The sequence below is a fragment of the Danio aesculapii genome, chromosome 24 (genome assembly GCF_903798145.1).
Source record: "Danio aesculapii chromosome 24, fDanAes4.1, whole genome shotgun sequence".
Lineage (NCBI taxonomy): Eukaryota > Metazoa > Chordata > Actinopteri > Cypriniformes > Danionidae > Danio > Danio aesculapii.
In genome coordinates this window covers 29,387,396-29,402,703 of record NC_079458.1, presented here as the reverse complement: position 1 = coordinate 29,402,703, position 15,308 = coordinate 29,387,396, and the positions used below count along the sequence as shown (strand labels likewise).

The window sequence follows — 15,308 nt, the reverse complement described above, 5'->3', positions numbered from 1 at the left end:
GCCAAATAAAGGTCAAGCTGGAGAAGTACAAGTAAATCGAGAGTACACGGGACCGCAATAAACTAAACAAAGATGCCAGTGATCGTCATTTTGATAAACTGTCTTATATTCAGGATATAGATCCGTTTAAATTAATTGCAAACCAAGGGAGTGCTCCGCCGCTTTCCCATTGCTGACATGTCATACTGTATATCATCAATGTCTTAATATACGTTGTTTTAGTTTAAACACCATTAAACCACAGTAAGTATTTTTAATTATTTATTGCAGTTTTTCGTTTTATTTCATTAGTAACATCTAATATTTACATTACAAACAATTGGAAAGATGTTTGTATCCAAAGTATTTTACAAATATGAACAATAAATGTAATGAAAGCAACAGAACAAAACATGCAAATACTATTATGATTTTATTTAGTCAAATACACTGAGTGCACAGAGAACAACAACAAATAAACATTAAATAAAATGAATACACACAAATATTAAGATATGTTGAACTCAAATACAGATATTATGATGAAAGCTGAAAACCTGTAACCATTGACTTCCATTGTATTGTTGGTTTTCCTACTATGGAGTCAGTGGTTACAGATTTTCAGCCTTCGTCATATCTTTATTAGTGTAAAGAGAAAAAATAACCTCATAGAGGTTTAGAACCAATTGATGGCATATAAATAGTAAGTCACTTTAAATTAGTGGGTGAAATATCTATTCAGCTCAAACTACTGATTGATCTAATGTTTAACTTTGAGCAAAAGCACTCGTCTCAGTTCTTTAAAGGGTTATTCAGTTTAAGTAATAACTGCTTACCTTATGTTTTGATGTACCAGTTTTGTTATTGTGAAGAACAATAAATGAGTTAACAACAAATTTTAAGTCATCCTCCATTTATTTACATTCATACACATGATATTTTTATTCAGGCATTGAGGAAAAATTCATTTCTGGAGGAATGCATCATATTGTTTACATGAGACAGGATGAAACATCAGCAAAACACACTCATTACACACAGTGAAAGAAACAAAGCTACAAAAAGCTGAGCTTTTAACTCTTATTGACAACTACAGCTCTTCTACACTACAGTTGGACATTGGTTTGTTGAGCACAACAGACAGTTACAATCCTATGCTGTAATGTGACATCTTCACCTTCACAAGGCAGTATCATGTTGAGGGTCAGTGCTTGTTATTATGACTGTGTTTTTTACTGTTTGGCACTTGAGCATCATTCTTGTCACAAAATCCACCAGACATCCTGTATTCTTCAAGTTCACACAGCAGCTGTCAGATCTCCTCCAACAGGCGGTTTACTTCTACACATCTGTCCATACACAATTTACACTCAGTTTGTCTCGGCTACTTCCTTAGTGTTGTGCGTCTCCTCATCAGTGTCTCTCACCATCTTCAACCTCACGTGTCTCCTCCTCTGTATGTTGTTCGTCCACATCTTCAGCTGACTGCAGTGTTGGTTTTATTTCCTTCTCTTAGTTTGTATTGCAGAGTGTGCAGTGTCTGTCTGTGTAGTATCTGTGTGGCCCAGATGTAGAGATGGTGCTCAGTCTGGGTCAGTTTCCATCATCTCATATGCAGGTTGGCTGGCAATGACAAAGTTAGAAATGTATATACTGCAAAAAAATAACACATAGAAAGAATAAGTAAAAACAAATGTACTATAATGCTACATGCTTATGGAAAATGACCAAACTGAATAAAGAAGATGGAGAAGTCCAGGTTAGTTCGTTAATCTACGCCATGGGAAATGAAGCTGAACACATATTTAAATCATTCATCTTTAATGAGGAAGATGACAAGAAGAAATTTGACGTTGTGTTAGGAAAATACGATGATTATTTCTTTCCCAAGAGAAACGTGATTCACGAGCGAGCCTGCTTTTACCAAAGAATACAGCGTCCCGGGGAAAAGGCTGAAACCTTTATTAGAACTCTCTATGATTTATCAGAACACTGTGCGTTTGGGGAACATAGAGAAGAACACATCCGAGATCGGATAGTTGTGGGCATACTTGATAGAGAACTGTCACGCAGATTACAGTTAATGTCAGATCTCACGTTAGCTCAAACTATACAAAGTGTGCGCCAGTCTGAAGAGGTTGCGCTTCAAGTTTACCAGCAGGGGGAGGCGTGCGCAGCAGTTCAAGAGGTGGCGCAGAGGAAAACAGCAGCAGACAGAACAGAAAGTAAATGGACACCTAAAAGAAAAGGCAAAGAGCATGGAGAATCAAAATGTGGACGATGTGGAAAAATCAAACACAAACAAAAAGAAAATTGCCCAGCAATAAGATCGACATGCAATAAATGTAAAAAAGTGGGTCACTGGGAAAGGATGTGTCACAGCAAATCAGTCAGAGAAGTGACAGAGACTGTTGCACAAACACAATATTTCCTGGGTGCTGTTACAAATTCACAAAGAAATGATGAGCAATGGTCAGTGCAAATTTCCATAGGAAAGACACCAGTTAAATTTAAAATTGATACTGGTGCAGATGCAAACATCATGTGTGAAGAAACATTTAACATGCTTGATCCCAGAAGAATTCTGGAGCAGTCAAATGTTACATTGTGCAGTCCTGGAGGTCAACTAGAGTGCATGGGGAAATTTCAAGTCAGTACTACATATAAAGAAAATGTGTATACATTCCCTGTATATGTCATCCATGGACAAAATGTGAACAATCTGCTAAGCCGATCGACTGCATCCTCAATGGAGCTAGTGAAAGGCATTGAGGAAATACACAATGCATTCGGAGAGCATGGAACCCTTAAAACAGAACCTGTTAAGATCCAGCTTAAGAAAAATGCTCAACCATATGCAGTACACACAGCACGCAGAGTTCCATTGCCTCTTATACAAAAAGTAAAAGAAGAGTTGCAGCGCATGGAAGGAAATGGAGTCATAGAGCCAGTGACAGACCCTACAGACTGGTGTGCACCCATGGTGCCAGTACCAAAACCGAATGGAAAGGTACGAATTTGTGTGGATTTAAAAAAGTTGAATGAGGCTGTAAAAAGAGAAAGATATGTTCTTCCAACCGCAGAAGAGATAATTGCAAAGCTAAGTGGTGCTACAGTCTTCTCGTCTTTGGATGCTGCCTCTGGTTTTTGGCAGATACCTTTACACCGGAAAGCAGCAGATTGACCACATTCATAACACCGTTCGGAAGGTACTCCTTTAAACGTCTTCCTTTTGGCATCACAAGTGCACCAGAAATATTTCAGCGTAAAATGGCAAAAACTTTCTGGGGCCTTGAAGGTGTATCTGTTTATATGGATGACATACTGGTGTATGGAGACACTATGGAACAACATGACCAACGGCTTACCAAGGTATTGGAGAGAATTGAGTCTGCAGGGTTAAAGTTAAACCGTGAAAAGTGTCTGCTGGGACAACAACAACTCCACTTCCTTGGTCATTTGATTGACTAATCAGGTGTGAGGCCCGATCCTGAAAAGGTTAGAGCAATCCGTGAGCTCTCAGCTCCACGGAATGTTCAGGAGCTAAAATGGCTACTTGGAATGTTTAATTATCTTGGCAAGTACATTCCAAATTTGTCAACAGAGGGCAAACCACTATACGAACTTTTGAGGTCAACATCAGCATGGACTTGGGCTTATCCTCAGGAAGCCGCATTTCAGCGCATAAAAGACGTTCTTTCCACTTCTCCAGTTTTGACATTCTACAACGTGTCTTTACCCACCGCTGTTTCAGCTGATGCTAGCAGTTATGGCATAGGGGGTGTGTTACTGCAGCTGCATGGTGAAGACTGGAAGCCAGTGGCCTATTGTTCACGTAGTTTGTCTGGGGCTGAGACCAGATACGCCCAAATTGAAAAAGAATGTCTGGCGAGCGTCTGGACTTGTGAAAAATTTGAAAAATATCTGATTGGCCTTGAAAACTTCAAATTAGTGACAGACCACAAACCATTAGTACCTCTAATGAATAAGAAAGACTTGGACAATGTTCCTCTGCGATGTCAAAGACTACTTATGAGGCTAATGAGATTCAAACTGACTGCTGAGTATGCTCCAGAAAGACTTGTTGGTGGCTGATACCCTATCACGGAGCCCGATTGCATTGCAATGGAAAAGAGCTAACACACACTCAGATGTGGATTGTTACATTGCAGCTGTGCTGAAGGCCTGCCTGCAACCCCTACAAAACTTGAAGCTATTAGGGCTGCTACAGTGTGCTGACAATAACTTGCAAATTGTATTGAAATATATCCAGTCAGGATGGCCAAGTTATGTAGACAACATTCCAGTGGCTGTTCAACAGTTTTTCCCTTTCAGGAATGAGCTGTCTGAACACAACGGAATACTGACAAAAGGAACTCATATGTTGATTCCAGACGTCATGAGAGCAGATATCTGGATAGAATACATGATGGGCATCAAGGTTTGACAAAGTGTAGAGAGCGTGCCAGTACATCTGTGTGGTGGCCAGGCATTTCAACTGAGATCAAACAAAAGGTTCAGTCCTGTCGGATATGTATCGAGATGAAACATACTCAGAAAAAGGAACCTCTCATCTCAACCCCTCTTCCAGATAGGCCGTGGAAAAGGCTAGCTATTGATCTATGTGAGCATAACAAGCACACTTATCTTATTGTGTCAGATTATTTTTCTCGATTTCTTGAGATCCTCCACATGACAACAATCACCAGTTCTGAAGTAGTGCTAAACTCAAAGCACTATTTGCCAGGTTTGGATGCCCCGACGAAGTAGTTTCAGATAATGGTCGTCAATTTGTGAGTGCAGAGTTTCATGAATTTGCAAAAGTATTTGATTTTGTACACATAATGTCTAGTCCACACCACCCTCAAGGAAACGGACATGCAGAGAGAGGAGTCCAGATTGCAAAGTAAATTCTACAACAGAAAGATCCTCTTCTGGCTCTGATGAGCTACAGGGCGACACCCTGCATCTCCACAGGTGTAAGCCCAGCTGAACTTCTTATGGGCAGAAAAATTAAAACAACACTCCCAATGCTGGAGACAAATCTTCAGCCTCAGTGGCCAAATTTAGAGGATGCAAAAAGAAAAGATTTCAAGGAAACGCAAAAGCAATCTTTCTACTTTAATCGTCACCATGGAGCTAAAACACTACCAGCGCTGAGATCTGGTGATGCTGTGCTCACTAAGTTAGATCATCAAAAGTCCTGGGAAACACCTGCTGTGGTCACAGGCCAGAGTAAAACTCCTCGATCGTTCACTATTGAAACAGATCAGGGGGCAACTCTGAGGCGTAACCGTCGCCACTTGCAACTCATCCCTCCGTCAGCTGGACAAACTCAAACTCTAGTTCAAAAGGATCTAACATATGAACAGCAGCCTGAATCTACGTTGGACACAACAACAACTTTGTCTCAGTCCCCAAAGAGACAATCTGGACTGATGATGACTAGATCTGGCAGGATAAGCAAACCAGTTGACAGATTAGATTTGTGAAAAAAAAAAGTGGAAGAAAGAAGAGAATGTTCAGTAGAGTATAGCTACAATGTTCTTAATTGAGTTTATGTTATCTAGTAAAAAATAAATAAATAAAAAAAAAGTGGGGGAGATGTAATGTATGTATAGCTTTAAGAACTATGTGATGACATTGAGAGGTAAGGGTTAATGCGACCCGTGATGCTTTGCGAGTTCTTCACATGTTTTCAGCTAGAATAAAGGTGATCCTGTTGCTCTGTAAAGTCAAGTGTGTTCATTAAACTATTACAGTTTTCAACAAAAACCTTTCGAAGTCGAAAATTTACTTTTGGCAGGGGGTGAGTAAATCAGCAAATGTAAGTTGTAACTAAGATTTCAAAAGTATTTTACAACATTTTAACAATCAATTACTTCACAATCTTAAATCCATATGCACAAAGTTGATTTGTTAAGATTTAAATGTAAATCTAGATGCTCACTCCTTAAAATGTCTTTAATTTTCAGCTTTAAACAGACTTTTAGAATTCATTATTTTCATCAAGTTCACACAGAAATAAATATTTAATGCTTGTTTTTAGGTGAAAAAACTAATATAGAGCATCACATCTTTAACTATCCTTATGGTTAAAATGGTTTTATGGTTAAATAAATAATGGTGCAGCCACCAATATATTATACAACTAGATACCAGAGAGAGAGAGTGAGCTTACACCAAGCGGCAACCTCCTGCTCTCCCTCGGGAAGCCAATACGGAAGTAACTGAAACTGCAATTCATCAAAATTCCGCTAGTCCTGGCTCCATAATAGAGCAAATTTCAATTGAGCCCACTGTTAGAATGGCCAACTTTACAGCAGAAAAAAAGGTGTTTACAGCCTGGTACAAAGAACAATTTTGGTTCATATAGTTATTATTACCCTCCATGATAACTGTGAGGGGGGTGAATTTTTTTATAACTCATCCATTTCCTTTATATAAGGTTATATTAAGTTTGCATAATTAAGGGCGTGGCCACTTGAGTGACAGCTAGGTCTCGCTGGTCGCCGTCACTTCACCTGAGCTGAATCCGGCAGATTAGCCACCGATCTCGGCATATTCATCGTATTATTTCTTACAATTATCAGATGATATGGGATGCTGTGTGCATTTAATTGTGCGCACAAACCATTCACGTGGCCTCCGTTTGCCATGTGAGAAAAGTTAAATACTTATACAGCATCTCTATAAATGTATTTGTTTTATTTAAGATCATTTATCATTAATATTTTTCTTTAGACCCGTAAAGCACTCCAGAATGTGACAGATTGATTAGCTGTAGGCTCTAGAACAGTCATCTGAAGCGTTAACATAAAGTGTTATGCTGGATTTCATCAATAGTCTTGCATTACCAACACACACTATATCTGAAGTGTTTGGAAGTAATTCGCGTTTTCCTCCTGTTGAAAAACGTCATAAGAACAATGTTTAGTGGCTCAATGTGTTACAGCAGTGTTTTTAAAAGTCTAAACGCTTTATTGATATAGTGTACAGCCAAGCACATGTGGTCAGAACACAAACGAGTCGCAGGTAATAAAGTATCAAGCGTTTCTCCCAAAGTAAAGTCTGTCTGCAAGAATAATGTGAGTACCGATTTTCTATTAGGTTTTATTTTAAACTGTAAAAGTAGGTGTTTATTTAGTACTGTTACTGTTTTATACTGTGCAAAGTTTATGCAAAAATGCCCGATTAGCCCGCACGATTTACCCCAGTTTCAAGGGTCTCGGACAAAAATTGTGGAAAGTTATGATACGATATGCGACAATTTTTTTCCAGAAGAAGAAAATCTAATAATAATAAGTGTGGAGAAGTTTACACTGCTAAAATGAGAGCTGCTAACTATGAATCAATTATTCCCACGAATTGGCAATACATTTTCTAATTGTAATAAATATTACGACGTTCTCAATTCATGGCCATGGTTTAATGAAACTGTTGATTTAATGGCATGTTGACTTAACGGCTAATAATTTTAAAAAGTACGTTGATGTGTGATGTTTCAGATTTACCTATATTTTTCTGTAAAAGTGTGAAAACGTCTTCTACTCATTGTTTTATCACATTAGCCAAATATAAATCAGGCCTTGACCATATAGAGTCTTATTATCATGTATTATGTCTACACATGTTAATATCTATGTTTATTGTGTAGGCATGTTAATGTCGATCTACCTGGCCAATATGAAGTGATGGCCAATATAATTGAAAACAAACTATAGGAATATTTTCATTGAGGTTATCTCAAACTGTTGGGTAACACTTTATAAAAACTGCATACTATAAATTATTAAGCATTAACAAACATTAACTTATTACTTTATTATTTGTTTAGCATTAAATCTACATTAATAGACATAGTTAAGCAGTTTATAAATACAGTTACAAATGCTAGCTGTATTCTTGAATTAATAGCACCTCTATGATGTGCTTGCTTGTTTTTTTGTATTTGTTAATTATTTGTTTCATTTCATTATTTTTGTTTCATTACAAAATTAAGTATTATTTAAGCAAATGAATGACAGTGATTAAAACAAAACAATAAAAAATAAAACTTTCCAAAATCAAATAAAAAACAAATCTTTGCAATCTAAAGATAAAATCACTGTACAGTTTAAACCACAGCATAACATTAAAAATGTTTTATCATATTGCGAAATAGTGATATTTTGATGTTTTATCAAATTTAATTTTTAAAATGTAGAGTAATTTTATTATTACTTAAAAATAGCAAAGATTTATTTTTCATTTGATACTGAGCCTTGTCATTTATAAGAGATCTACTAATCATAAATATTCCACACTTTAGATTAGGTCACAAAACTAGAAAGTTGAGCTAATACCAGATTTATTAATTTACAGAGTAACTATTACTCTATGCCTGAAAAATAAGATGTGTACATGTTCATTAATCACTTAAGCACCAATTACTCTTAAATAACTGTTATGTAAATAATGCAATACTTCATTATTGAAAAAAGAATCGCATTATAAATAAAGAATACAGCATCTGTAGCTGTATTTAAACTTCTTACTAATGTCTGTTAATGTAGATGTAATGCTTAGCAAGTGATGAACTATTTGTTAATTCTTAAGAAATTATTCATACACTGAAAAAAATTATTCAAAGATGATCCCTTGGATTTACTCAATTTTTTTTACGTTAAGTGGTTTTAAACAATTTATTTGGGCTGAATTTAAACAAACAAATTAAGTTGAACATTGCTCAATTTAATTTGTTTGTTTAAATTCAACAAAAATAAATTGTTTGCAACAGTTTTGCATGCAACACTTTATTCAGTGTAGTATGCAGCTATTTAATTACCAAATACACTAACTATTAGGCTCTCTCTTTTTCAAGATGCATATAACGATCCAACAAGGGAGATCCCTGCCTGAATTGAAGAGATGCTGTATGATACAGTACACATGCTGTATGATACAGTACACAGACTGTACTGATAAATTTTGACTGCATTCCTATAGGCTGTACTGATATATTTTGTCTGCATTCCTATAGGCTGTACTGATATATTTTGACTACGTTCCTATAGGCTGTACTGGTGTATTTTGCCTATGTTCTTATAGGCTATACTGGTGTAATGAACCTTATTGACATTTATATCCATCAGAAAAACACCACACACGCTGTAATGTACAAAAGAGAAATACTTTATTTACTTTAAGAACAAGGGCCATTTAGATGCGGGTACCAGGGCGAGAAATACAGACGTCATAGGCTACACGCGATTATCACGCCCCTTTCTTTACACACAGTGAGTTCACCACATCACTACAACAGTGTTTCAAATAGCACCCAACACCTCAATCTTCACTGCACACAAAATTAAGGCGCATCCCCTATAATCATGTATCCCCCTCACCCGCCTCCCGCACTAATCGCCTTTCACGCACACAAACACAGTCCACGTACAACAGGAATAAACACAAATAAAGGTTTAAAAAGACTTCCCTTCACACAGCCTTTCAGACCCAGCCAAGTAGAAAGGAACCAGCGTTATCCCACGGAGCAGGACAGGGCGCACGTCCACGATCACACAGGCCCGTTGTAAGATTCGTCCGTCCGCTGCTTGGAGGCGTGGCCAGGATACTCAGTCAGTTCATTCATAAAATGTGGAGAAGGCGGGGCTAGACTCCACGGTTTACCCACCAACATAGGACTGGGTCAAAAGAGAGGCTGAAACCGAGGTAGTGGGCAGCTAAACATTTATTATCCCCCCTAACTCAACTAACTCACATAGGAAGCCCTGTCTAGCTAACTATCTTCATCTCCGGAGGGCATATTGCCCCCGAGAGACAGCTCAGCGGAACCCACAACTCACCACCTCGGAGCTCGAGTCTTTTTCCCGCACACCTTTTTTAAAGAGTCTCATCATAAGCGGTCCACAGGTGAATCCACTCAGTAAAGTCACATGGTCCTGCGATCTCAACATTCCACACTATTCCCTCCTCCTTCAGAAGAACTCGTCCTCGAGTGAAGATGATAATCTTTAGCCCATGCTGGTAATTTCTTCAGTCGCACAGGGCGAGCATTCTCATCACTCGGCACTGCAGCCGCTCTCCCATCATCTCCACTATCATTTACTGGTACGCTTGTCAATTCCAACGAGGACTCAGTCTGTGACACCAACTGAAATGGTGAATTTGGTTGCTGACCCACGTCACCATCCCCCACAGAGCTGCACTGTCCCTCTGTATTCTGTCCCCCCTCAGATAACTCCAGGGAGGGGTTAAGAAGGGTGGCTTGATCAACCAATGTTTGTAGTGGTGATTGTCCAGAGCCGTTAGCCTCCCCCAACCGCTCTGAAATAAATTGAGACACACATGGTTTTAAACGATTGTAATGAACCACTACCGTCGCACCCCCCTTTATTGGCTGAATTTGATACAACACATCAGACAGTCGCTCTCTCACTTTAAAAGGGCCCTTATAATTACGCTGTAACTTAAAACACATGTAACCCTTTTTCCTTTTACCTCGGGACTCCAGATAAAAGAACCTGATTAAGGGGCCTGAGTTCAAAATATTACTTTCTATATATCCACTGGTCGTCGGACTAACCTGATCACTTTAATTTAGCCTAATTTTAGTTATGTAATACACTCACTAACTCACTTAAATACCAACAAAAGACAAAATAAGGACCCAAAAACCACAGTGATAACTATAAAAGTGTATTCAAGTTATTTTAAATAAATAAAAAACAACTTCAATCAGTAATAGAAAAATAATAAAGTATTATTCACATGAAATATATTATATTCTATGCTCAGATGCAGCACAGAAAGACAAAAATCAATTTAGGAATACAGAAATACTCAAAATGTCAATAAACAAATGCGGTTCTCCTATTAGTAGACTAAAACAGTATTTCGTATCTGCTTGTTCCCTTATGCTCTTAGAAATCTAAATCTCTAACTAAAGCTATCTCTCTATGTATTAAATAGTAAATATTCCGCTGTAAACCGAACACACGGAATAAACAATGTAATATAACACTCCTGTTAACTTGACTTCAACCATACAAATTAAATACGGTCATAAAACAGAGAATATGAAAGGAAACCCTTTTTACCAGTCACTTCAATGACTATGTGGATCCACACTCACACTCTCATACAAACACACACACACCAATCCCACCCCGTTGCAGGCCTGATGTGAAGCTTGAGTTCGTTGTGGCCTAAAAACAAACAAATGGCCCCTTCGCTCAGCCGAGCAAACAAAATAAAGGTACCTCAATTATCCGATGAGTGAACGAGGCTCACGCAGGTGTAATCTGATACCATCCAACGCCAAACTCGCCGTCCAGCGATGCTCGCAAACTGGTTGAGCCCACGACACTCACAGCTGTCTGGTGTCCTTCGTCTCACAGTGATGCTTCCCGCAAGTTCGTTACTCAGTTCACAATGTTCAGTTCGTAAGGGTATCAAACCGAATTATAGTGAGTAAGTCCTTTGATGAACTTTCCTTACGCAAAATACAACTCCAAATGTCTCTCACTCACTCCACGAGTCAGATCTTCTTCCAGTCTTTATAGCAACATGTGCGCGCTGCTAAACACACTGAATATAAACTTAAAGGGAATATAAAAGACTTTATGGTCTAAAATCTACAAACTTCCCGGTTTCTCTCACGCACTGCGCGCGTCTTTTTTTTCCCCTCTCTCTCCCGGTTCTTCTTTTTTTCTCCCGCCCCTCTTCACTCCTGATTGGAGGAGCAAAAACACACTCTCTAAGTCACCCAATGAGATAACAGCATCTCCCCATGTAACATTTGTTATACTAGACCTGTGGCATCTAAACCAAGCTTGCTGAATAACCTCGTATTTCTTAAAGAAACATACACATCACTTTGTATTGGTATCTACGTACACACAAATGATTTTAATACAACAGGGTTACACACACACCCTTTTTCTAGCCCTGTTCCTGACCCAACAAGCTCCCCCACTGAATAATATTGTACTTGAGCCCTGAAATCAAACAGCTTTTTCTGCTGAGAAGAAGCCTGTAACTGATGTTGCTGTACTGCTTCTACAACTGTAGACAAGTCTCTGCCATTCGTTGTACAAACTCATTAGGAGAATCAAACGCCTCTTCAAAATTCATGTTTAACATAATGTCAACAGGCAGTACCATTTCCCTCCCAAACACCACTTTAGAAGGTGTAAATGCAGTGGTTGCATGAACACTGCTACGATAAGCCATCATGACACGGCAGCAACAAATCCCAATTTTGTTGATTATTATCCACAAAAAGTGATAACATGGATAGCAAAGTCCTATTAAACTTAATAAGTCATCTGACTGAGGATGGTAAGGGGTCGTATGGGTTTTATTGATCTCCAATAACCTACAAACTTCCTGAACAGAAAAGACTCAAAATTTCGCCCCTGGTCAGAATGAAGACTTCGAGGGACACCATAACGACACCCACTCCTCAACTAAGACTTTAGCTATAGACTGTGCTTCTTGATTTGGTAGAGGAAATGCTTCAGTCCATTTTGAAAAGTAATCGCCTACCACCAAAATATACCGATTTTTCCCTCGTTTCGGGGAGTGGTCCCAATATATCCAAAGCAATACGTTCATAAAGACGAGAAGCAAATGAAGGACACAGTGGCGCTCGAGGACTACGAGATGGAAGCTTTCGTGAGGCACACTCTAAACACCCACTACACACATCTTCTTACATCTGCAAACCAACCTGGCCAGTAAAAACGATTTTAACTTTTCCTTGCAGTTTTTGTACTCCTAAATGACCCCAGAGTAGCTGTATTATGCAACATTGTAAGAACTTTTGGTACCAAACACTTTGGAAGCACCACCTGCACTTTACCAGCTTCATCTGAGTTTTGTGGAGGAATACGAACCAATAATGGTCCTGTACCTGAAGCTGATCCCACACTACTGCAAATTTTTGCACCTCTGCATGGTTTCTAAGTTGCCCACGATCTTCCAAAGTCGTTAGTAATTGCAACACCTGACTTAGCTCCTGGTCCTCCTTTTGTAACTTAATCAGGTCATCTTCCACACTTTCTGTAGACAGTGTTTCTGGAGTCAAACTAGTCACATGCACAATTCTAACAGGGCAAGACTCTGAACCCATCTTATCACCCTGATCCACCATCTCATCTGAAACAAAGTTCCAGGCTGGCAGCCTCGATAAGGCATCGGCATTTGCATGCTGCGTACCTGGCCTATGAACAATCTTATATTGAAAATTTGCTAGCTGTTCCAACCACCGAGCAAGCTGTCCTTCGATTCCTTGAAAATTATGTAGCCATCTCAAAGAATTATGATCCGTACGCAACACAAACTCTGCACCTAAAAGATAATGTTTGAAATGTTTTGTAAATGTTACCATACTCAATAATTCCTTTTTTGTTGTTGCATATTTTGCTTTGTAAGGGACCGGCTTGCATAAGCTACTACTCGCTCTACCCCTCCGTCTGCTTGGGACAACACAGCCCCAATTCCCACCTCAGAAGCATCTGTATCCAATATAAATTGTTTTGCAGGGTCTGGGTATGCTAAAACTGGTGCTGATATAAGGCATGACTTAAGGGCCACAAATGCTCGTTGACAGTCATCCCCCCAATTAAAATTTCGCCCTTTTTCGGTCAATTGATGGAGTGGACGAGCAATTTCAGCAAAACTCTTTATAAAGCGATGGTAGTATGAGGCTAAGCCCAAAAACGCACGCACCTCAGTCTGATTTCTTGGGACTGGCCACCCCTTACTGCTTCAATCTTTGAAGGGTCCGCCTTAACCCCTTCAGATGAAATTATGTGCCCTAAATAAGACACCTGCTTTGCAAATAAATTGCATTTAGATGGTTTCACCTTTAAATTCGCCTCATGTAACTTCCTAAAAACTTGTTCCAAACGCCCTAGATGTTCTTGGAATGTTTTTCCAAAGACAATAATATCATCCAGATATACCAAACAAGTGGTCCACTGAAGATCTGCTAAAACAAGATCCATTAATCTTTGGAAAGTAGAAGGAGAGTTACATAAGCCATAACTTAAAACATTAAATTCAAATAGGCCTTGTGTTATAAAAGCTTTGAATCAATCTCCACCTGCCAATAACCACTTGCTAAATCAAGTGTGGAAAACCATCTAGCCTTGGCTAGACAATCTAGGGCATCATCTATCCTAGGAAGGGGGTAAGCATCTTTCTGGGTTACCTCATTAGTTCCTATAGTCAATACAAAAACGTAGACTACCGTCTTTTTTTCTAACTGGTACCACTGGGGCAGCCCAGGGGCTACAGGAAGGCTGAATGATCCCATTATCTAACATCTGCGTTATATGGTCTGTCACTTCCTGCTGCAAATGAAGGGGAACATGACGGGGAGCAATCTTAATTGGTGGGGCAGCCCCTGTATCAATTTGGTGATTGACTAATTTTGTTCTACCCAAATCAGTATCCCCAGTGCTAAAAAGTTCTTATAGCACTCTAATACCTCTCGAATTACACGCATCTGAGCCGCCTGAACCCCCTTGTGTCCAATCCAAAATAGGAGATCAGGGCGCCCGCCGACCACGAAGCCCCAACATACTTTTCCTGCTCTACTTCTTCTGCCCCTTCCCCCACTTCGATATTTGTAGACAGGATCCCAATTTTCATACCGTCACGAAGAGTGTGGGCCTCTTCAGTTACGTTAATCACACGAACTGGCATAATTCCAGCAGTCACTGAGCATACTACACATGCTACCAACACTTCACAACGACGGGATAAAGAATGGCCGGGCTCCAACATACCTATTATTTTTCCTGATGGTGCTCCCTCAACTGAACCCTGAATTAATACTTCACTGCGTGGAGGTATCCGGGTATCTCCATGAACTACCACTGGCAGTGATGAGACTGCAAAATCCGCTTGTAACTGTAAAGAAATTTTTTTCCCATCAAATAGCAGCATAATTCATTCAGGTCTATTTTAGCCCCAAATTTTATAAAAAATCACTCCCCAATAACACCTCTCCAGAACTAATATCTGCCACTACAAAATCAGTTACTACAGCCAAAGAGTCAAATTGACAGGTTGTTGTCCATCTGCCCACTACATCCATCTTATCCCCATTGGCCACTGACAAACTGCCATTATACTGCTTTAAATCAGTTCCTCCACCTGTCGCTTCCACCCAGAACTGTTTGGGTACAATTGATACTTGTGCTCCTGTATCAATTAAAAGGCGTGTATGCACCCCCCCAACCTTGCCAACCAAATAAACCCCTGTTGTTCCTGACTGTGGCTCCTTTACCTCTCCCATCATAGACGCAGTACGAAGA

At 39.2% G+C, this 15,308-nt stretch overlaps 1 long non-coding RNA gene across 1 annotated transcript; it reads right to left on the bottom strand.

The window, feature by feature from the left end:
• Window positions 1–9,137: 9,137 nt before the first annotated feature.
• On the bottom strand, window positions 9,138–11,728 carry LOC130218548 (uncharacterized). Its single transcript, XR_008835956.1, has 2 exons — window positions 11,241–11,728; window positions 9,138–10,305 (listed from the first exon to the last, which is right to left on the bottom strand). It is a non-coding gene; the product is annotated as an uncharacterized LOC130218548 (long non-coding RNA).
• Window positions 11,729–15,308: the final 3,580 nt, after the last annotated feature.